The sequence below is a fragment of the Cavia porcellus genome, unplaced genomic scaffold, assembly GCF_034190915.1.
Source record: "Cavia porcellus strain 051 isolate PalLab524CR breed Dunkin Hartley unplaced genomic scaffold, mCavPor4.1 scaffold_12, whole genome shotgun sequence".
Taxonomy (NCBI): domain Eukaryota; kingdom Metazoa; phylum Chordata; class Mammalia; order Rodentia; family Caviidae; genus Cavia; species Cavia porcellus.
Genome location: NW_026947495.1, coordinates 66489156 through 66513682, shown reverse-complemented (window position 1 = coordinate 66513682; position 24527 = coordinate 66489156). Strand labels below are relative to the sequence as shown.

Below are 24527 nucleotides of genomic sequence, written 5' to 3'. Positions count from 1 at the left end.
TAGTTTAAAAGTCAACATCCATTTCTTTCTTAAATGCCACCCACTCTGGATAACCTTGGGCAAGTCCTTTAACTTCTCTTAGTCTTGTTTCCTCATTACTAATAAAAGAGGCTTAGACTAAATGTATTCAGTCGTTGCTGAGTTTCTAGTATGTACCAGGCCCATGTGAACTGACAGATACTTGCTGAGCTTCTGGTGGGTTTTAGTGAGATGTAAAAATAGAAAACTCAACCCCTGTCTTTTTGAGCTGATAGTTTAATAGGACGCAAATCTGTAAAAACTAATTCATGAGAAGATGAAGGAGGAGAAGGAGAACAAGAAGAACAAGAACAAGAAGAGAAAAAGGAAGCAAATTTGAGAATATTACAAAAATTTTTAATGATATACTGGCTTTACATGGGGAAGATATAATTGACAAAGATTTCAGAGATGATGCTTGAATTGGGGTTCAATGCCATTCTCCTGATGAAAAGAGGATGGCAGGTCTGAGAACACAGCCTGTAAGAATCAGCAGAAAGCCCCGAGACCTCAAAGTGAAATTTTACAGCTGGAATGTAAATATAAAATGAAATACACAAAGAATGGTTGTAACAAATGGAAAAGCCTTATACCTAGGGTCTCCAGCCCTCTCTTTATGTGGGGGGTCCCTACCCATCAGGCCACAGCCTGGCAGAGTGGCCTCTGAAGGACAGGGAGGCTGCACAGCAGGAGGTGAATGTTGGTGTTTACACTGCTCCAAGTCCTCCCTGGTTGCCTGAGCTCTCCCTGCAGATCTAGGCTGTAGGCTCCTTAGAATATCCCCTAAGCTCTGCTTCTTCAGCCCTCTCCCATGCACACTGGGGAAACTGTCCTCCCACAAAAGCAATCCTAGTGTCAGAAAGGTTGAGGACTGCTGCTTTATGTACCATAAAGATTCTGGATTTTGTGAGATGCAGTGACACAGTTATTTCAAAGTAGTTTTGAACTGTTCATATCGAGATGTTCTAGAAACATCTCCCTAGCAAATCATGGCAAAGGCTCAGGAAGGGCACAGAAGAAAGGAAATCACTTAGGAATCTATCACGCAGCACATTGGAAAGATGAAGTAGGCGAGAGCCACAGATGAGGAATGAAAGGCAGGGAGCTTTAAATTGTGAGAGAAGTGATTCTGCTAAAACCACTGAAAGAATGAGGAGTCAGGAGGGGAAAGGAGGTCTCAGACACCCTTCAACTTCCATCTTTCGGGATTTAATTCCTTCCAGGTTGCTTGGGTTACACAGTGGGCCGCCTGGATTCAAGGAAGGCTTTTCATTGACAACCTTAATGGAAGTCTGTTTTTAGAGTTTGGTAAATGTCTTACTGTTTTGAATCCTTGCTTTTAAACATTGAGATCACTCTGTTTTTAAAAGAATCCCAATCATGTTAGTGTGGAATGGGTCAGGTATTAAAATTAGTTCTTTGTTTTGAAGACAGAGTCACAAACAAGTACTGCAGAGTCACCCTGAGTCATGTGGCATACTGTGAAAAAGTAAAAACAAGGCAGTTGTGTTTATCTTCCACAATTTCATAAGGCAGGTAAATGTAAAGACCCCGGAGGCACAGAAAGCCAGAAACAAGAGCAGTCTGTGAGTACCCACAACTTTCCTAAAGCCAGAACTCATGCTAATTTTTTTTTTTATTCCAGTGCCATTTTGTTACTTCGCCCACCATCAGCCCTCTCTATAGCATTGCAACACTTTCTTAATTTCTTGGAAATATCTCTTTGTTTGTTCATTTGTTCTTTTTTGAGGCAGGGTTTCCCTATGCAGTTCAGGCTGGCAGTGAGCTCATGGTGATTCTCCTGCCTCAGCTTCCCAAGTGCTGGTATTACGGGCGTGCACTGCTACATCGGGTGAGAATATCTTCCTTGTTCTCATCAGATACACTCCAGCCCGAGGTAATGTGGCTGTTACTCAGAACATACCCTTAAGGTGACTCTGTCTTCCTGGTTTCTAAGGCCAGTGGACGTGTCTCTCTCCTCATCTTACTTGACCTTTTGTGCTGTGTTTATGAAATTCTCCTCACTTGCCCTTTGTGACATCAGGTTTGACCTGATTTCCCCTCACCTCCATCCACTTTGTCACTGTCAGACCCACGGGCTCCTGTTTCAAACTCTGCACTCTCCCGGGGTCATTTCAGGAGCACGTAGGTCTCTCTGGACAGGTAGTGTTTGTTCTTCTCACATGAGTCATGCCACTAAGTTTTAGAAATGAAAATATAACTTTCTGTCAGACATGTATACTTAGGGAACTCAAACTCAACACATCCAAAAACCTAACTTCCTCTTCCCAAGCCTTATTTTGTTGTGATCACAATCTCTTTCGTACATTGTCATGACTAGGTCACTACCTTCCTCTGTGGGCATTCGCTCTTTTCCAAGATTTCCTCTCCTATATATCTCCACACATTCTAAACTACCCTAATCTCCCAGATGTGAGCTGGGTGTGGTGGTGGAGAGGCTGGAGCTACAGGCTGCTATGAATTCAAGGCCAGCCTGAATTACATTATGAGATACTGTCTTAAACAAATAACAAAGAAAATCCTCCCAGATTCGTTGTAATCATTATAAATTCAGTATTTCCACATGTTCCGAAGCTTCTTAATACACCTACAAAAGATGTGTGTGTACGATTTACTTCAACTAGTTGAATTTTACAAAACTTTCAAGCCTGTATTGTAGTTTTATAGTTCCTTACACTCCCCTGCGACAGTTCAAATGAGATGGGAGGGAAGAAGTACATCAGAAGATGATGTTGCTCCTAGGGGTATTTGATGATGTCTCCAGCTACTCTGGGTTGTAACAAGGGGTTAGGGTATCCTTGGTACCAGTGGATAGAAGCTGGGATGCTACTTAATGTCCTGCAGTGTGAAGCCTATCATGACCCACTGCACAGTGTTACTAGTGTTGAGGTTAAAACCCTTGTTCTCTTGTCATTGCCTTTTTATTTTCCTGTTTCTTCCACTAGATTATAGGATGCTGAAGGACAAGGACTATGTCTTATTAAACAATGTACACATGAAGTAGCAGGTGGCTTGGCGTGTAGTAGATGCTCTGTAAATATATAACTAGGCAGATGGATCAATGAGTGGTCTGATGGGTGGTTTGAATGGTTTCCTTTATAACCCAGAGAGAAAATGTAGTGGACAGATGGCAGTGAATCCTGAGGTTTCAATCCTGAAATGGCCCTGATGTGAGTTTTATCATTTAAGGTACTGATAATGAAGAAAAATAGGAAGGCATAAAGTATGAATGCATATTTCCATTTTATTGTGTATTAAAATATACATCAGTGTGTAGTTTAATATTTTCCTGTATTACATATTGAGTGAGGTATAACAATTTATGTGTTTGTCTTCATTGCTGATAACTAACACAGGGTCTGCGTATTGATGATACGCCAGGTATTTTACCGTGTTGTCATAGGAAAACAGGGTTTGGTTTAAACTCTGCCTTAGTTGTATTACTGAACCTTCTAGCCCAGTCTTGCAATACCAAGCGATAAACTCACTTATCTTTAGCCTCATTTATCTTTAGTTTCCTCCACTATTATTGTTTCTTTGTGTGTGTGTGTGTGTGTGTGTGTGTGTGTGTTTCCTTTTTATCGATACTGGGGATCGAACTCACGACTGCTTGCTTGCGAGGCAGCGCTTATGCCGCTGAGCTAAACCTCCAGCCCCTGCAGTGTTGTTTCAATGATTATGCGAAATATATGAAGTACTTGATATGTAGCAGTTCCAAAATAATACTTGCCCTGCCTCTTTTCCAAACTACTTAGGAGTCAAAAATTGCATTTGTCTTTGAAACAGAGCCCCGACAATAACAGACATATTAAGCCTAGCTGATTTTTCTCCCGCATAAAATGGCTAGAGGTCTGCTCTACAGATCGTTTTTGTTTTTGCTTTTGTTTTTCACAACCTTATGCTTGTCAGGCAGGCACTGTGTCACTAAGCTGTATCCCCAGCTCCTATACTACAAACTTTGATGACTCCACAAATTCAATAAGAGACGCAATTCCTTTCTAGTTTGACACCCTAGCATTGATGATCTCTTGTCTGGAAACCACTTCTTTGTGCTAAGTAGCAGACTAGAGGACAGGAGTTGCTGGTGTCTGCCACCCCCAGGCTCACTGTCACCCAAGGAGCACATGGAGCCATCCTGCTCTGCTGCATGTGAGGGACGCAGGAGGGACAGAGATCCGCTCCATGAGGGCCTGAGGACTTGGGTTCTTGTGCATGTGCTGCACCCCCAGGGTTTGTCCATCCAGGGTGAGGACTGTCTCCTCCTCCTCCTCAGAGAACTCGCAAGGAGCCTGAAGCATGAATATGCTCCCCGTGCATTCAAACTCGCTGGGCTTCTGCCGTCTCCAGCTGCTGCCCTCTACTGCCTAAAAGGCCAAAGGTGCCACCCTGATTTTGGACTGCCTTCCCCTCAGTTGCTCTTGGTGACCCCTGGCTGCTGAACTCAGCTCTCACAGTGCAGTGGGGACCACCGTGTCTCACCCCAACTCTGTGCCTAAGTGCTGCGGCTACCACTTGCCACGGATAGAACAATTCTTAAATTTTAAATGGCGCAGTATTCTGTGTAATATGATGGAATTTCGAGCTGTCCACATCCCTTGTTCTGCGTGCCTACGATATGAAGACGATCATCCTCTTAGCCACTCAGCTGCCGCTGCAGTTGTCAGATCGACTCATGAGGTATACAACCGCTTGTATTGGAGTGATCCCTGTTTCACTCAACTGCTCCAAAGTGCAAGGATAATAGTGTAGGTAGTTCAGACAGGCCAAGGAGAAGCCGTTATGTGTTTGCTTAAAGTGCAAAGGTGAAAGTTCTTGAAGTAATATGGACAGGGAAAGCACATATGCTGCGTTTGCTAGGATCTACTGTAAAAACGAATTTTCTATCTATGAAATTATAAAAAAAGGGAAAAAATTTGTGCTATTTTTGTTACTGCACTTCAAACAGCAGAGTGCTTAGTTAAAGTGAGGAAGCCACTAAAGGATTGAATATCACCCTGAGTGGCAGGCATCCGCTGGTGCAGGGGGAAGGTGTCTTGTCCTTTGAGGACTAAAAGGAATAATTTATACACAGTTTTTGTCAGTTAAAAGAGAAAATTGTATGTTTCTTAATATTGACAGATGTTTCATGATCATATAAAACGCTAATATTAGAAGAAACTAGGTGAGAAACATGTCAAAACCCTGTATTATCTTTACATTTTTCTGCAAATTTAAAATGATTCCAAATAACTATTATTGCAAAGTTAATTTTAAAAATGCAGATTATTGGCACACATTACAAACTTGTTATGTGAATTTGTGAAGGACATTATCTACAATAGATGTATTTGAGTGTATCTCCACATTGAAACTTCGTTTAGTTTATTCCCTCTTGTATGCTAAGGACCTAAAGGATAATAACAGGGAAGAAAATATACACAAAAAATACCCTCTGGTCTGTATCTCAGTCATTGTGAGTATCCAGTGTATTATTCTATAAATCATTAGAGTATTCTCAACAGGCCTCCGTTTTGCAATGTGGAAAAATCAGCATACGTTTTCTCCATAATTTTCCTAATGGAACATTTTATGAGAGATAGATCTCAAAGGAGTTAGTAACCAACTGCCAGACTCTTATTAGAAAAATAAGAGTTTGTGGCACTGATTCTAATCCAAGGAAATTGAAGCCTTCTTATAATTCTATAAGATTAATAGATCAGGGATTAGAAAGCTGCACAGTTCTAATTTCTTACAAATTGGTAATTTTCTCTCTATCAGTATAAAAAAGATATAATGGAAAGGGCACTTGATTAAAAACCCATCCTCAACAATTACTCTCTATGTGATTGTGAAGAAGTTTTTTAAATTCTCTAAAACTAAATTCACCAGTAAAACTGAGATAGAAACAAACTATATGTGCAATCCTCTTTTAATAAAAATACAAGGCAGATTAACAGTTTAAGAGCACAGGGGCTGTCTCCAGAGGGTAGTCCCTATCTCACCTGTTAACTAGGGATGATAGGATAGCATACTGGGATTCCAGAATATCCCATCTTGCTGGGTAGGCATCTCTATACTGCTTTATTTTTCAGGCTCAACTTCCCACCACCTTCATATTCCAGGGTACAGGAAGGAGAAAATCTAGAGAAAGTATACATTTCCTTCTAAAGCTATGATTTGGAAGTTAATTACCTCCACCCATATCTCACTGATAAGAACTAGTCATGTGGCCCCAGGTAGCTTCAGTTTTGGTTTGGTTTGGTTTTTTGTTTTTTGTGGGGGTTTTGTTGTTTTGGTTTTCTTTTTAGCTAGGAAGTGGTTTGCTAAGCTTGTATTTCTGGTATAGTGGAGACTGGCAAGACTACTAGCTGCTTCTGTCTTAAAAATCCAGAGTCGTGCTTCACACAGCATAAATTCTCACCTAGCTCTCATTAATTCTTTGGAAAATGATTATTATGAAAGGCAAAGGTAAGTAGATACATTTTACCAACTATCACTTGTTATGCAGAATTTAGGTAGATCTTCTAAGAAGATACTTTTGCATTTGAAAACTTTATCTTATAAATTAAACTACTACTTCCAAGAATTAAGATGTATGATCATTCTAAGGAAAACAAACTACAGGAATAATTCCTTAATATATTCTTGTTTTATATGTAATGGTTTCAACTCAGGAAAGTCAAGTAGATGAATTTAGAAAGAACTGTGCTTTGCTGAAAAAGAAAATGTACAAACTGAACTTACATAACTTACTTTTAATGTAGAAATCTTTTGTTTGCTCAGTTGTAATTTTATTGGTCAGAACTTTTCTGCTGTATGTGTCTCACCTGAATTCAGCTTCAAGCTTTTAGCAGTAACTTATACTTACAGATCTGGAACTGTACCCTTTTTTGGTTTGACATGACTGTATTCCTGAGGATGTTTACAGTAACTTATTTAATGTGGATAATTTTGTTCTAGGTAAAGTAGTTTGTACCATACCCCATTCATATTAACCTTTCCTAGGACATTCTTACATTCCACGGGCCACCGTCCCGGTTTGTCAGCTCCTCATGTGATTTATCAGATCACACAGCCACCCAGCTGGCAGCTGGACAGGGTTCAGTTGGCCCTGCTCTTTGGGTAACGTGGCAACGTGAAGGGTAAACATGATACTGGTTATATTAATCTCCCTGGGCAGCCATCACAAAATATCATAGACGTGTTTAACAGAATTTATTTCTTGCATTTCTGGGGGTTGTGAGGTCCAAAATTAAGGTTCTAGCTGTTTGTTTTCTGGTGAGAATGCTCTGTAGTCTGTTCCCCTCTTAATGCGTCCTCATATGAGAGAGAAAGGGAAGGGAAAGAGGAGGAATTCAAATACATTTACACTGTGGTGAGAAGGGGCCACCCAAACATTTGGTACAAAACGGTACAAAAATGTTGGTCTTACTTTCATTTAGCCTAACACCCATAAGGACGCATGTTTTTTCTAACACTTGCACTGTGCCATCTTTTGACATCTTGCCCAAATTTTCTTATAATAGAAAAAAAGATTATTCCACCAGCTTCCTCAACTCTTTCTCTAATGACATCTTTGGTTTTGACATCATTGTTTGATCACCCTGAATTCTTTGGAAGTTATAAAATGTTAAGATATGAGCTGGAATTTGATTCCAGAGTCACTGAAGTTTGGTTTCAACTCAGATTCTGTCACTTATTAACAGTAAGTGGCCAAGTTGCTTAACTCACTAAAATTTCTCAACCTTCTTTGTGAGAGGAAATAATAGTCTTGCTTTGTAGGATTCTAATGAAAATTAAATTACAGAATACATAGAAATCACTTAGAAAAGTTCTCACTACAAAGAAAATTGTTCAAAATTATTGGTTATTATTTTAAGCACATATTCAATCCTGAATTTCTCTAAAACCAGATTTTATATTTTTATTGGACTTAAAATAAGGTACTATTCAAATTACGTAACCTATTGTCCGATCTTGAAATACTTTACAAGTTTATAAGTTTTGTAAAATTCATAATATGGATTTTGTGAGGCCAGTGTGCTGGTGCAAGCCTGCAGTCCCCACACTCAGGAGGCAGAGGCACAAAGACCATGGGCTGGCAGGGAACTTCACAGTATATATTCTACTCAGATGTCAGCAACTTGTCACCTTGTGTCTCTGTGTGTATATTTACTTAGTCATATATTTATTCAGGTGTACATTTATTTGTACTTAGTCAACACATTAAAATCATAAAAAAAGTAACATACGTTTTATGAATGCACTAACTATACTTTAAGGAAGTCAGTGGTATACTTTTTACTGTGTAGCTTTGGTTGGAGGTCATTTAGTCCTCTTAAATGAAACTGAGTTTGGAATTCTCTTTTTTCATCTCATATCATTAAGCCAATAATTGTAAATATGTGCTAGTAACTGTGATCAAAGAAACAAAGATTTCGCTGCCTGAAATTTGGTATACAAAAAGCTAAATTAATATTTTCATTATTTGCCCACATTATCCAGAACTTAATCTCCATTAAAATAAATACATTTCTATTAGTTCGATTATACAAACCCAGCCTGAGAGTCGTTGGCATGTAGGCTTATATCAATGTAATGACTGGAGGTACTTTTCTAATGCACCCAGGTTTGTCGCATAGCTTAATGTGTATAGCAGGACGAATTAGTGACACTTTAATTTGTTTTTGTTGTTGCTGTTGTTGTCTTTTAATTTTTTTATTTTAAAAAAGATTAAGATAAAAGAGGACATAATAAAACACATCCTGATTGTCATATGGAAATGGTTATTCATATATTTATGTTAGTATGTTTATTTGTGGGTGCAAGTAAAGCAATGTTCTTATTCTGATAATTACTTCTAGTTAAACTTTCATGTAGTAGGTCAAATAAGCTTTTCTCAGGTAGAAGAATCCGTGAGTTAATACACTCAGAGCCAAGTTTATTAGCAATGTAAATGTCATTATCTGTGATTTGTGATCAGCTGAGCCAATGTGACTTTCAGGCTTCAGGAACAGATTCAGATGACTTTCAAATGCAACAAGGCTGCTTCTCACCTGGTATGGAGGTTAGTCAATTTTGATCATGATTAAAAATTAATAATACTAATGACTTCTACTGATTGAACATGTTTCCATTGCCTAGATAGGGCATCTATGAATTTATGTATGAGTGACATAGATTATAGCATGAAACTTCTTTCCGTTTTTATTAGTGTATGTTTGCAATATATCATAGTTACATTTCTTTGGGGGGATGCTATGTATATATACCTTGATCATTTTCAATCCCTTTATCTGCCCTCCTCACCTCTTTCCTCTTTCTGGTGATCTCTTCCCTTTCCCCATATCCAACAATTCTGCCTTTTTTTTTTTTTTTTTTTGGACCATCTGTCTTTTATCTGTCTCTCTTTTTTTTCTTTTCAGTTTCTTTTATATGAGAGACTATGTGATTTTAACTTTCTTTGTATGATGTGTTTCACTTAACATTTTGGTAATTTCTCTCCATGCCTCGTAGATAGTCATAGAGTGGCTATGTATACCCAGACAGACTTCACACACACACACACACACACACACACACACACACACACAAGCACACACACACACACACACACACACATACACACATTTTCTAATAGTTGCGATTTGGAAAGGCAAGATGAACATACCTACAATGATAGATTTTTTTTTCTGTATAGCAGTTATAGTATTAAGATACGGCTTAACTTGCAGTATGTACTCAGAAAGAAGACTTATCTATTACACAGCTCATAACTAGCTCATAACTCATTCATTGCTTTTGCCAAATGTGTTTGTTTTATTTTCCCATTTAGCTTCTTGAGAACAAGGATCTTGTCTTTACTCAGAATGAATATGGGTCCTGAATTATAGTAGATGCATAATAAATATATTCATGAGTGGATAAGTGGATTGTAGTTTGTGAATGGAAGCTATGCTATTTAAATGTGCAACATACAGAGGTAGAAACATTTTGTGGTGCACCTTTTAATATATATGGACACACACACACGTCCAACATTTGGGCTCCTGTCACTGCTTAAGGAAAGTGATCAATGCCCAAGGTGTTGAGCCAACAATAATAGCATGTAATTATGCATTCATATAACAAGTAATTGATGATGGACAGAAAAGGTACTTTAAAATTTATTTATTTGCTCATGTGAAAAATGTGTATGTATCAGTTGAAAAGACTGTAACAGTTTAATATTCCAGCCTGAGAAAACATATAGAAACTAAAGCACACTGACATATATTCACAGATGCCAGTTCTTTGTTTTATTATTTACTTGTTTTAATAAAATCAGACCATCAGCACAAACCACTGAACAATTAATTTATTCTTTATATTCTTCCCTGTGTTCGTCTCAGTAATTTGTTAAAAATACAGTAATATAAACAGTGCATCTTCTGCTTAACAGTTTGTCTATCAGTAAGAAATTATCCAAATTAGGAGGTTTTAATAAACCTTCAGTTAACCTGATTTTTCTCCTGAGATTAGTAATTATAAAAGAATGCAGGTTCAGTTGCCACATTTTCTCCTGGAAATATACTGACATGTACAGGCAAAGTTTCTATTTAAAGTAGATGCTAATACTATATAATTAGAGAATTATAAGTCCACGTCTTACAGATGAAATGAATTATATGCATGTATACTTTTGGATATATATTATTAGGGAAATTTTATGTTTCACTGAAGTTTATATACCTGATACATAATCAACTCTATATTATCTACTCCAATTAGAACTTTAAGTAGCTTATAATGGAAAAAAGTTATTCAAAGATTTTATCTCAGGAGATATCTTTTGCTTATTCCCCATTAATCTTGGCCATAAAACACAAGATCCCTTCAGTTCTGCTGCTTATCTCGTAGAGAATTCTGAAAGTCTTAGTTTTTACTCTGTGAGTCAGCCCATCATTGGTCTGAGGCTGCTTCTCCATGTTACAATCGTCCATTTACACATAATGGTTGCTTTCTACTCTCACGATATATTTTCATATCCAATTATCTGCTGGACTCTTCATATCTCATATGCAGAACACTTGAAGCCATCGGTTAAGAAATTTTCCTTAAATCTCTAGCAAAGGACCAGCCTTTGTCACAGCACAAGCCTCACTCATGAAGGCAGGTGCAGCAGGCAGCCAGACATTCCTGGAGCGAGGTAATCAGTTGCATTTACTGTATATTTGTAAACCTACCAGAATATTTTTAAACCCGTGGTGGACATAGAATGAGAGGCAGTATCTAAACACTCTCTCTGCCCTGTTCTCTGAATTAGGACTGTCTATACGTCTATACCATCAGTTCTTCTTGGTCCCCAATTTTCTCTGAATTCATTATAGACTATATTCATTATAGACTATATGAATCATGATCAAATCTGATAGATATCAAATAAATTTTTGTCTGGAGTTGAGTGTACATAAGATGATTGTAATCACATGCAAAAAATTTGCAGTGTACTGTGAAACTGTGGAAGTCAGGGATTGTAGGAACATGATGAAGAAATACTTCATCTTGCCTACATAGTTCTAAAGACACTGCCATGGAGGCCACATTAGTGCAAATAGTGCAAATGACCTTGTAAGTGTGCATAGATCTGGCTTATAGGACCTGGCCTTCAGCAAATATTATTGAGTGAGTAAGTGATGAAAAGAATTTTAAGCAGAAATATGAGGTAGTTTCCTTTTGATTTGATATATATTGTTCTGGCAGCATAGGGGATGAATATAAGGTGAATAAAACTGGAGTGGAAGAGACCAGTAATGCCGGGAAGAACTGGCAGAGTTCACTGACGGTAGTCAGTGCTGGAGGTAAATGTGAGACCGATGGTCTCTAACATCTAGCACCTGGCCACTGAGCACCTGCGAGATGAACAGGAGAGGTAGGAGGCAAGCAGCACGGAAAGGTGCCATTGCTTCACTTAAAGAATACGAAGAGAGGAATGTCAAGTTTTCCTGGAAAAACTTCCTTGTTCTTCCCCTGAGGTCTGGCTTTCAATAGTGATAGGCAAGATCAGGTACAGCATGGAGCCTCGATGACTCAAGCAGAGGCCAGTGGAGATCCTGGGGAGAGAAATATTGCAGGAGGCGGATGTCATGTAAGGGAGAGAGGCAAAGGGTGTGCTGGGTAAAAATCCCTTGCCCCTAAGTCCTCGCCTAATGCTCTTGAACTTCAGAGAAGATGGCAATGAATAGTTGTTGCATCCAAACTTATAAGTGTCCACGATTTATGCCACATGAGGACATAATCTCCTCTGTGTATAAAGACAACCTTAAATTAGCTTCCTTAGTAGCCCTTCTGTTTAGTTTTTTTATAGGCTTTGTGGCTTTTAATGGCCTTTTCCTGTAAGCAGCTATAATTCATTTGACTATAATGCAAGCATTTCAATACTCATTATTTTAGTGGTTATCCAGAAGGTTTTACCGCTGTTTAATCAGGGGTTGTTTTTAGCCCCACCATGCTGCTTGTTTAGTATGAAAGATAAATTTGTTCAAAGCCGCAAAGAAACAGGGTAGACTGCTTTCACAGACTTCTACTTTGTCACTTGCGCTAAGAGGACCCCTGACTTTTTTGAGAAGGATACACAGGTCGTTTTACTGTACTTAGAGTTCACTTATTAATCTGAACAAGGACAGCGACTTGTCTGATTCATGTCAGTTCTGATCTGTATTTTATCCACACAAAGGTGTGATGCTGTTTTTCCCCCCAAATAGACTGTGGCTTAACTTATTTACCCCACTATCCAACATGGTATGTATGTGGGATTGAAACTCCTTAATCTGGGTTGGGATAGTAATTCTATTTAGAGGAACCATTGTTTTGTTAATTTTTACTTGCTCATTCCTCCTAAGCAAAGATTTTGTTACCAGTCTCAAAGGACACTACAGTAAAGGGGTGATTTTAAAAAATCATGCCCTGAGGTTCACAGGCATACAGTTCTGTGTGAAGAACTAAGGTAGATCTAAGGATAATGCCATTCTTTTTAGCAAGTGAATGTCAGAGCTCATTATTAACCTTCCTTTCTGTGACATTTCGAAGCATTTGTTTTATTTTATTTTTCTTTTTCATGAAATATAAAGAAATTAGGAATTTGATCCGAAGCCACAGAGGCATTAGATCTGAGTAACCTTGGCACAGCTGACATAATGCCTTGCCTTTTTCCTCTGAGTTTGCTTAAAATATTAATGAGGCTCCTGAAAGCTTTCTGATCGCTTTTTGTTTTTGCCTTACGTACATTGATTTTTACTTTTTTAACTTCAAGAATTCACATAGCACAATTGTTTAATAGTTCAAAAGTAACTTTTTTAAATTTGGCTTTTAAACTGTGTTAGCTTGCTAAAAGACTTGACCGTACCGCAGGTGACACATGTACTGTATAACACAGAGTAATATTCATCCATTTTTGAACAAAATGATAAACTTGACTTTTGACAAAATTGTTTTCAAAAAGAATCGAACCCATTCTGTAGTGCTTTGAGGCCTAGGGTTTTGATTTTTTCCTACGGGCTGCTAATTTCACACAGGATTGCTAGCCTGTTGGTCGTCTTGTTTGGCAAAATTAAAAATAAAAATTATACTGCTACTTTTATTTCAGTCAAAGTGCTGTTTCTTAAGATTTTCCTTTTAGTGTCCTGTATAAAGTTGTTGAAGAACAAGAAAAGACTATAATTGAAATGTAGTGATAAGGATTAATTGCTCACACAGATGTACTAACAAAAGCATATGTAGCCATGTGATGGTGCACACCTGTTATCCCAGCACTCAGGAGGCTGAGACAGGAAGATCATTGCAAGTTTGAGACCAGCCTGAACTATAAAGTGAGCCCAAGGTCAGTCTGAATAGTAAAATGAGACTCTGTCTCAAAAAAAAAGTAAGGTCTAAACTGAAAATCTTAGGAGAAGGACTTACCTTGGTAAAAGGACTGAGGTAGGAAAAAAAGCATTAGTCCAGATATGTACAGTCCCTAACAAGCATGATGTCATGAAATTAAGTCAGTATTGACTCAGGTTGTCTCTGAGGTGAGAAATGACCCTAAAGAGGCGAGTTTGGAACTTGTCGTGTAAGTTACATAATGTATTTAGACTTATCCTAAAGACAGTGCAGAATCAAAGGCAGATTTGACGCAAGGGCATGACATGCAGAGATTTTCATGTTGTGAGCATCATTTGTGGGAGAACGGATCACGTGTAGCATGTGAAGAAGAACTCATAAGGAAAGGACAGGGAAGAAAGAAAGAAGTCCAGTGGAGCGCAGGGGTTCAAGTGGGAGGCGTTGTAGTGACCCATGAAAGACGATGTTGGCATGAATGGAGGGCTGGGCTGTGGTTAGAGAACAATACAGATGAACCAGATCTTGGACTAATATGCAAAGATTTCAGTGTGTGTACATGGACCAGTCAATCAGAGAAAGGACACAGGAGGAAGGATAATCTTGGAGAGAAATTTACTTTCTGAACTTTGACTTGAACAGCTTTACAACTGAGGCTTTCGCTTTGATCTTTCCACACCACATGAGATTGGAGGCCCACTCCTGTGTACTGGGCTGAACAATATCCCTCACTCCCTATCCTCTCTGCTCCATCACTGGGAGGAAAGGCAGACGTAATGGCCATGGATAAAGGAAAGTCTTGAACGATGCTCTCATTTATAGTTTCTTTGCCGAAGATAATTTATTTAAAATGTCTGGCCATTATTAGTATTACTAGTACTATTCATTAAGTGACAATATGTTTGAGATTTCACAAGTATGTTTGAATTTTCAGGTGTCTCAAATATTAAATAAAAATTCAGACTCAGTATTTTTAGATTTTGCTCTGAACTGATTGTTAGACTAATTAATCATTAATTAATTCTTAAAATGTAAAAAAATGTTACATAGAAGCGACTGATTCAAATCCTTAAGCTTCACTTTTTTAAAAAAAATTTTTTTCATCTTTTTGAGGCAGGATCTCACTTACGTAGTTCAGGTTGGCCTTGGGCTCACTTTGTAGCTTGGGCTGGTCTCGAACTTGCAACGATCCTCCTGCCTCCTGAGTGCTGGAATTACAGGCCTGCACTACCACACCCATCTTAGACCTTACTTTTTAAAGAAAGCCTTACCTTTTGGGGGAGGTACTGAGAATCAAACTCATGACCTCATGTTTGCCAGGCAAGCACTTAAGCCACTGAGCTAAATCCCTGGGCCAAGAAAGCCCTACTTTTAAAAGAAAAACCCACACCTATGAAAGAGTTATATTCCTTCAGACACTTAGTATTGTTCCTGTGATCATACACTTACATATCACAACACTTTTATATTCAAGCAGGTGCTTCATAAAACAGTTCAATTAAGCCAGGGACTGAGGGTTTCTGTTCACTGTTACATCCCTGATACCTAGCACAGTGTGGGCATACTGTCAGCTGTCATGAAATGTTAGTTGGACATTAGGGTAAGCAGACTTCAAATCAGGTCACTCGTAAAAGTAGAGTGAGGAAAACAAAAACCAAAGAAGGTACAGGGGCTCAACAGAGACGTCAGAGGACTAGGAAAAGTAAGAGAGAAAGTCTGTCCTGCTTTATTTTACCATTTGCAAAGCTCCAAACAACAACAACAACAACAAAACTGAGGCTCACATATGTCTCCTTTAAAGTTAAAACTTAAGTCAAGGGCTGGAGGTTTAGCTCAGCGGCATAAGCGCCTGCCTTGCAAGCTGGCAATCGTGAGTTCGATCCCCGGTTCCAATAAAAAGGAAAAAGACCCAAAAAAAAAAAACTTAAGTCAACAAGGTGTGAAACTAGGTGTGTTTTACTCTGCTACTCTGACAAATATGTAATATGTGGGTAGAACATATATTGTGTGTGTGATACATATTTATAAAACCCTGCAAGGACCAATGTTGTTTTAGACTTCCTAAACATGTCAAAGCTCTGTGCAGAACGTGTAAGAACAAAGTGTCTCTAGTCACCGTCTATATGACAGGACTGTGGAAACGCCATTCCCACTGCTCACTGCTAAGCTCCCTCTGTTATTTCCCCATAAATACTTAAACACCCCATAAACACTTAAAGACTACTCTCAGGCTCCCATAGGTATTGTTCCCCTCAGAGGAAGGGATCTGGAAAACAGACCTGTACAGATCCCGGAGGTGATTTGGGGGTCTCTGGGACATGGACAGATGGAATCTGAGAGACCCAGAATATGGCCTAGAAGGAGGGGAAGCCATAACTTCCTGTGAGCCATCTTCCTGGCCTGCAGACTGGGAAGGGCCATGGCCAAAGAGCCTTGTGTCTAAAGGATACTGCAAATGAGAAATGACCTGGATTTGTTGTAGAAGTATACTCCTTATGTAAATCCGCAAGTGTATACACTGTTAGCAAGAACTGTCTAGCACTATACTTTTTAAAAATCCCATCTTAATATACAAATAGGCCATAAATATTATAGATGAGTTGTTCCTAACTAACCTTTTGATTGGTTATCTTTCCAGGCCATGCAGTTTTCTGATCTGTTGATCTGGAGAGCAGTTTCAAGTAGTCCTTAGGAGCACAGTCTTGCAAGCTGAAATACAGTTGAGTTTTGAGTTGGTTTGAGTTTTGGGTCAAACATTTTCTGACTATGAAGCCCTAGGCAGGGTGCTTCATGAGCTGAGTAGACGTAATAAAATCTTTCTCCAGGGTTGTAGTACAAGTACACGAGGTTAAAGTCTTTAAGAGGCTTAGCTCAAGCAAACGCTCAATAGATCATAATGCTGTCATCATCACCATAATCACTGTCATTATTTTTACTGCTGTTATTCTTCATTGTCTGTGACTATTGTGGTGTCCTTGGGCAAGTCGCATGACCTCTCAGAACCTCAATTTCTCCACCCATAAAATGAGGCTTTTGAGGCAGAGAATAAGTAAAATTCTGTCCATTTAAGAGCTGAATCTTTCCGGAATTCTTTCTTTCAGTTTACCTTGAATTTGAACTTGACTTCCAAGCCTTTGGTAATTGGTTCATGAAAGTTAGCTGCCACACATATGGTATCATTTCCCTACTTTTACTTAACTTGTTATGTGAAAATCTGAACCTTGCATTAAAAACTAAAAAAAACTTTGGAGTATATATACAGTTTATGAAATAAGTATTTATTTACAGAAAGATTCACTGTAAAGTGTCTTCATGCCCTTCTGGTACAATAAACATCATATTTGATTTACAAGAAGGTATTCAGTTTGCCTACAACTTTTCAGAAATATATGCAGAGATTTTTAATCTCTTTGAATCACAAAATTCTTTTAAGAGTTGATTAAATTTGATTCTTCTGTCTGAAAACATGAGCATGGTTGCAAATATTTGCAGACAGTTCCTGGAGAAGGGGTGGTCTGTAAATCCTAAATTAAGAATCCCTGGCATAAAGCCAATGCAAAGACAAAACCAATGAAAATGGAATATATTAGGATTTTGGAAGCATTTCTAAATTTATTTCCAAACACTCAGGCATCTTCAAGATCACACAGGCAAAGAAAGTATTAACATTCATTGAAGGCATGCTGTGTATCAGACATTGTGCTAAGCATTTTATATGTGTTATATCATTCTCCTCTTTCCAAACCTAAGAAAAAAAACAAGTATTTTTTTCTCATAACAAAACTGAGGCTCAGAGAGTAAACAGACTCCAACGTCTCCGCACTAATAAATGGTAGAAGGAACATTTGAACTGGGGTCTGATAAAAAATTTTTTTAAAAAATAAAAGCTAAGGTTTTTCACATTTTTTTCAAGTTCACAAATCTTTGTTTAAAAGAAAGTTTGCAGAGATTTCTCTTCCTGTGAACTTCCCACGAAGGACCTCCATAAACTGACTTCATTGACAGCCAGCCCTGCCCCTCTACCGAGTTCTGTGCCACCTCACCGCAGCTAGGGTGCCTGGCAGGAGCAGATGTGCTGTGGTGTCCTGGGACAGGAGAAGGTGGGCGGGGAGGTGAGGGATGATGGACTCTTTTCTCTGGATGTGATTCAGAAGTTCCAATCCCCTACGTGCCCCAGCAGAAGTTTCCGGCTGACAACTATATAAAACAGTTGTCAATTCTTAGCCAAGAAGCAGAGGAGTGCCTGTCAGATTCAGAATGTCCCATTTGCCAAGTCTCACAGGAGAAAAGTGAAGACAGGCCCCGTTTGGAAAAGAAGACCTGCTCTTCCGGAAAGATTTATTACCCAGGGTCATGTTGCGCGCCATGGGCAAGGCTCAATAGACTCCACTCCTTCTCAGCTCATTCATGTTTTATAAGACAGCTAATCAATATCTTAAAAAGGTAGAAACAAACGGGGATCTACAGAGGACCTTAGAGAAATGACAGAACAACCCGGGTCTTACTGGAATTCTTAGTGCTCTAAGCTAATATTGACCTTTCTTCACAAATTTGAAGATCTCTCAAGTTACAATGAGGGCTGTCTCCCCATGTTCTAACCTGTCAAAATGGACCATTCTTAGGGAGTTGGGAATAGGCTCACAGATCTGTTTGTGGTGTCGAGTCATTTTAAGATACGCTATCTTACCACCTCAGGCTCCCCATGTCCTAGAAAATCATGCTGTTCTCACAGTGATGTTAAAAGCACAGTGAAATTTGGTATTTGATTTAGATTTTGCTCATGAGTCCCCATGTGATCTAGAACTGCTTTATCAATCACTTGCTGCTAAGTATGTCAGACCTTTATTTTAGCAGTAAAGAGAAAAATACTACCTGGCAATATTTGGGAGAGAAGTATGGATATTGTAGGAGTAACTGGCATCTGATATGTACTTTTTTATATGCTATGAGTAGTGCAAGAGATAGTCTACTAATGTAAAGACAGTATCTTCTTATATGACCAAGCATAACATAGCATAAAGTATGGACTCTTAAGCCAAACTGTGTAGGTTTGAACATCAGCTCAGAACTTGCCTGATATGTGACCTTGGCAAGATATTTATTCTTTGTCTGCTGTTTTCTCAACTAGAAAATGCAGGTAACAGCAGGTTCTTCCATCACTCTGTGAAACTGAAGATTGGATGAATTTAGATAGAAAAGTAGACAGATAGATAGATAGATAGATTTCACAAAATAAATGCTAATGTAAGAGTTAGCAGTTTTTATGCAAATGCATAAAGATAACCAATAAATTCTTTTAGAGTTAGATGGTTTTAAAAATAAACTATTCAGGTCAGGTATGGTGGGATACACCTGTAATCCAGCAATAGGCTGAGACAAAAGGATCACTGTAAGTTTAAGGCCTGCCTGGGCTACATAGTGACTTCGTGGCCAGTTTGAATGGCATAGCAAGACCCTGTCTAAGACAAACAGGCAAAAAGCAAAAGTAGTCCATGTTTGGTTTAGGATAAGACCTATGTAGAATTTCTTCTTATTTTTGTCTTAAGAAAGCTCTCACCAGGACCTCTGCCATTCTCTGTATCTTTGTATCAAATCTACATATCAAACAATGGGTCCCCTGACATAAGCCTATCTTCAGTCTGAGGATCATGTACCTATAAATGGAAATATGCATTAAGCATTTGGTAGATTCAATAATACATGCCTCACACACCCAACTTTTTAAAATTTATTTACTTGTTTATTTATTTATTTTTAAATGTATCTCAACCCTACTGTGAAAATTAAATACCACTTTAAATATTTCTGACTTCATAAAAGCACTGACTATAGCTAGTGGACACTAAGGGAAAATAGCACTAGTACTAGGTAGGAAATATTTGAAATCATTTGTTGCTAAAAATGTGTCTCACACTAGAAATGGCTGGGGAAGTATGACCATTCAGTCACTTGAAACATGTATTGAGTGCCTACTGGGGGCCTGGCACTGATCTAGAAGCTCAAATTTTGCACCTGAAAAATAGTTGTTGCGCTTATGGAAACTGTATTTTAGTGACAGGAAACAGTAAAACTCAGTTGAAGCAAGGCCTTGCTGAGCCGATGGTAATTGATCTGTGATAGAGCTGCAGAAGACAGAGCTGGAGAAGAGTTCCCTACTGAGACAACAAAGGCAAAAACCTTGAGATAGGAGTTCCAGGTGTCTGGAAAAGAAAGAAGCAGCAAAGCTCTCAGGATATGAAGAGGAGGGTAGTATCACCGGAATTTTGGGAGTTGGCGGGGTCTTAAACAGGTGGTAACTGTAGGCTGAGTTAAGGTGTTTGGTTTGCTTTAAAGTGCAGTAGGAAGCTATTAGACTGGAGTGACATTAACAGATTTGTATTTTTAAACAGTTTGTTGGGCTGCTATGTAGAGAACCAAGTGTAGGTGATTCCAGCAAGACCTGGAAAGAGATATAATTTTGGTGGCAGGGAGAGAGGAAGGAAGACTTTCAGTGTACAAAAGGAGGTGGAAACGACAGGACTGGCTGAGAGTTAGGCTGTAGATGAGGAGCTAAAACAATTGAGGGAGACCATGGTCAAATCCTGCCTTCAAGCCACTCTGCTTCTCCTTTTTACACAGCAGCTATTTATTGAGTTTATAATATATCCAACATATGGCTCTAGATGCTTGCATAATGTCAGTGAAAAAGATCCCTGCCCTTACAGAGGTTATATTCTGTCTGGTACTACATTAAATTATCAGTGTCTTTGTATTAGTCTCTAATTGTTTCAAATATATGATTTTTTGCTACAAAGAGTCATTTTCTCAAAAAACACAGAACCTCATTTTTCAGTTATCTGTGATGTCTAGCTCAGTAAGAAGGGATACAAAAGTAACAGTGAAAATATATTTTCTTCATAAATTATTTATAGGCTTGCCGACTTCAGTATGTAAATTTGTGAAAATCCAAAATTGGAATTCAGATCATTGGAATGACGATAATTTTTCCATTAAAAAGGGAATATTTATTTACTCAAGAGTTGCTTTAAGATAACAGAATCCTCTAGTGAATATAATTAAAAGTTTTCAACAAATCATTATATATTTGTCAAGAGGTTTCTGAATAAAGGAACTAACGCTAAAGAACCAGAGGCTATAGTCAATTAAAAATTAATCTAAAAAAGGTAGAAAAATAAAAAATTTAGAATTGTAGGTAAAAGAGAATCTGGTTGCTGATTTCCAAAAACTCAAATCTATAAAGTTTATGTAGGACTTGCTTTTTCTAAATGTATAATTTATAGTAAGCAGTTTCAACCAGATCGTGTTCATCCTGGCAATGAACGTAACCATCTGAAAACATAAGAAAATTGGCTTCTGGTTATGCCTTTCTGAATATCTCTTAAAATATATGCCATGATTTATGTCAGTGACCCCTAAGCCTCATGCAGTTATGGACGCGACCAAATCTAGTGTTTTTGATTGGTTCATTGTCTAGCACTCGGATTGGTAGTGTGAGTGCTACACCCACCAAGGGGTGGAGCCACAATATGATGTAATCAAGGAAGAAGGTGTCTGTTTCTTGCCGGTCTCACATTGCTGTTTGCAGCCACAGTAAGGGGCTGCCTTGCCACGCCATCCTGCGTTGGAGCCCACTGAGTATGGACTGAAACCTCCAGAACTGTAAGAAATAAACCTTTCCTTCCCTAACTTTGGTCTTTACGTATTTTTGTGTCGGCAAGGAGTAAAAGTAACTAAGTATAAAAAGTGAGTTATATTTTTATGCTTTGCAGGGAAGACTGAACTTCGTAAACACTCGTAGGATGTAGACTTTTTAAAAATTTTATTTAAAGGGGAAAAAAAACAGAAAAAGGGTACAAGTAATACAGAATTTCAAAAAAATAAACAGTAAGAAATCACTAGTTAATAGATCGCATATAGTCATCTTAGAAATAGTTGTTCAAGTTACAAAATTAAAACATGCAAAGTGGACAAACAGTGAGACTGCAAACAGTTCTGTTCAGTGATCCAACAAAAACTCAGTAATATGGTTATCTATCTTACACACTTAAATATACATGCAGTTATTTCCTTTAGAGCACTTTCTTATGTGTAGACTTCAAGAACCCTGATAACAATATTGGCATTTAGGTAGTATTGCTGGTGTAATACTCTATTAATACAGCTATCTTGTAAGTTAACTAAGCTTTCAGGACTATCCCAGGAACTCAATGATAATTTCTGACTTTGTTTCTATGGAAAATGCTCTGAGTTAGAGAATACTGACTTTAAAGCCAAAGTTAAGAGCCCATTGGATTAGTAAGGGATACTCTTAAACTTGTTTCTGCAATTTTTCACCATCAGTGTACTTTCTAAAGTGATATAATTGCCAAAGGAAATAAAACTCTGAACAGGTGTTAACGCACAATTCTTATTTCAAAAATACCTTTGCCTCACTCATTCATTCAGCATATTCTTTGAGTGCTTCCTCTGGCCAGGGCAGTAGGCAAACTACAGCACAGGATAGTCTACTCTCTTACATGGAATACCTTAGAGTTTCTGGGAAAAAAGACTGAGGTATAATAATACACAATCAGCTGTCTTAAATACTGTAACAGAGATGTAAGCGAAATGTCTTCAGGTTCAGAGGAAAGCATGATAGCTTCTTCTGGGGGAAGACAGAAGACTTCCTGGAAGAAATGCCATTTAAAATGCCAATTGACAATGGAGACAATTTGAAAAGGAAAACAGTGAGGAAAAACATCCCGGAAAGTGTGACAGCATAAAGTGACAGACAAGGAAGCACGTAGGTACAAGGGGCAGCTAATGCTGCATGTAGCGAGCACTGCGTGGAGAAGGACCAGGTGTCTGGGGTATCAGATACGGAAAGTGGTCAAGAACAGAAACAGCACAGGACAGAGGAGGAGACAGTGGGAGAGAAGGGGTTAAGAGCAGTGGCAGAACAAGATAAGGAATACTTAGTCTCTGTGGGAAAAAGGATGGGAAAGAGACTCAGCACAGAGGTGGATCTAAGCAGTCCTCCAGAGGGTGAGAAGAGCCTGGATGGACCTGAAGGAGGCAGCTCTTCCCTGACTAATTCGTCCTCACCCAGCCCCATGAAGGCCAAGACCTCGCTCCACCGAACACTGTCTTTCTTCAGTGATTCCATTCCTAAAGAAAATTTGCTTCATTCCTAGTCAGTTTTTAGTCGATCAACTACTCTTCCTTCCTTCCTTTTAACTGCTTTTAGAGTTGTCGACATTTTTATTCCCTTACTTTGCAGTGTCCTCTCATTTCATAACCCTGTGATCTGGCTTCTGATTTCTCTAGTCTAATAAAACTAGGGCTTTCCCGGCCTTTATGGGACCTCTCTGATGTCTCTACCATCAGTGGAAAATGATCCTGTGTCTAAATCACTTGTCTTCTGAGTTTAACTTTCATGTTTCCACCCACTTGCTGGATTCCAGCTCCCTGTGACCCAGTGACACCTCAACTTCAACGTGTGCAAAATTAAAATAGTCACACTCTCCTCCCCACGCCAGCCTTCTCACCTCATTCCTCAGGGGACATTCCTGTAGTGGTCTTTATTTCACTGTCTGGCACCATGAGGCTTCCAGTTGAACAGACTCTGAAACTTGAAGTTATAATTGAGTTCTTCTTCCTACCTCTTGGATCCAGTTAGTCACTGTCATGGTATCTACTTAGATGCCACCTCTTTGCTGAGTCTCTTTCCCATCCTTTTCCCCATAGAGACTACATATTCCTTATCATATTCTGCCACTGCTTTTAGGACTTCGGTATGTGCTTCATCAAATAGTGGTTCTCAAACATTCGCCTGCTTTAACTTACGTGTTTGGGAGGGGCGGTTAAAGCACATGTCACTAGGCCCTGCCTCCAGAGTTTGTGATCCTGCCAGTCTAGGGTGGGAATTTGTTTTTAGAATGAGTTTTCAGGTAATTCTGATGGCTTTGGGACCACAGTTGGCTGAATTTTGAAGTCAACCAAGAATGTGTGAAAGCTACAGATACAGAGCTTGGAACTGTGAAGGTGTGCTAGTATGCGAGATCTAGAACTACTCCAAGAATCAGGCATGATTTAAGGCAGGTAAAAGGACTCGGATACTTTGCCTGCTTCCATAAAAGCCAAGTTCTTTGAAGGAAGCATCAGCATAGTCTTTCCTAAGGAGAAGATTCTTAGGGGAGGTCTGTCATCAGGAGAAATTTCAGTTTTAAAAAACAGTGAAAACCACAGCTATGGCTATAATTTTATTTTAGTCATAAAGAACTGATTATTACATGAGTAAGAAGTACACGGATTGTTAGTTGAGGGGGAAGATAAGTACAGACTTAGCATATCATGTTCTGGTGAGAATGGGTTTTTGTTATCATTCATCGCTTAGCTGAGCTCTTTGGACCTAAGGAAACACACCATTTCTAACAGCTGGTTTTATAATTACCATTCTGATTGGGACCTCTATTTATTTACTTAAACGTACATGCCTCTGATACTTACTGTGTGAATCTGACATAAGCAGATACGCCAAATCTCTGAATTTGGGTGGTTGCAATTTTTTCAGTACATCATTAAAATGTTGGCCGTGGTTAGCAAATGTACTAGGTTACGCAATCAGAGGTGCCAAATCCTTCCTGACATCTGCCAACACCAGTCACTTTAAG

General features: G+C 38.7%; 1 protein-coding gene across 6 annotated transcripts in view; it reads left to right on the top strand.

The window, feature by feature from the left end:
* Znf385b (zinc finger protein 385B) overlaps positions 1-24527 on the top strand; it is a 284441-nt gene that overhangs the window by 155097 nt on the left and 104817 nt on the right. The gene's annotated exons all lie outside the window — the stretch shown is intronic.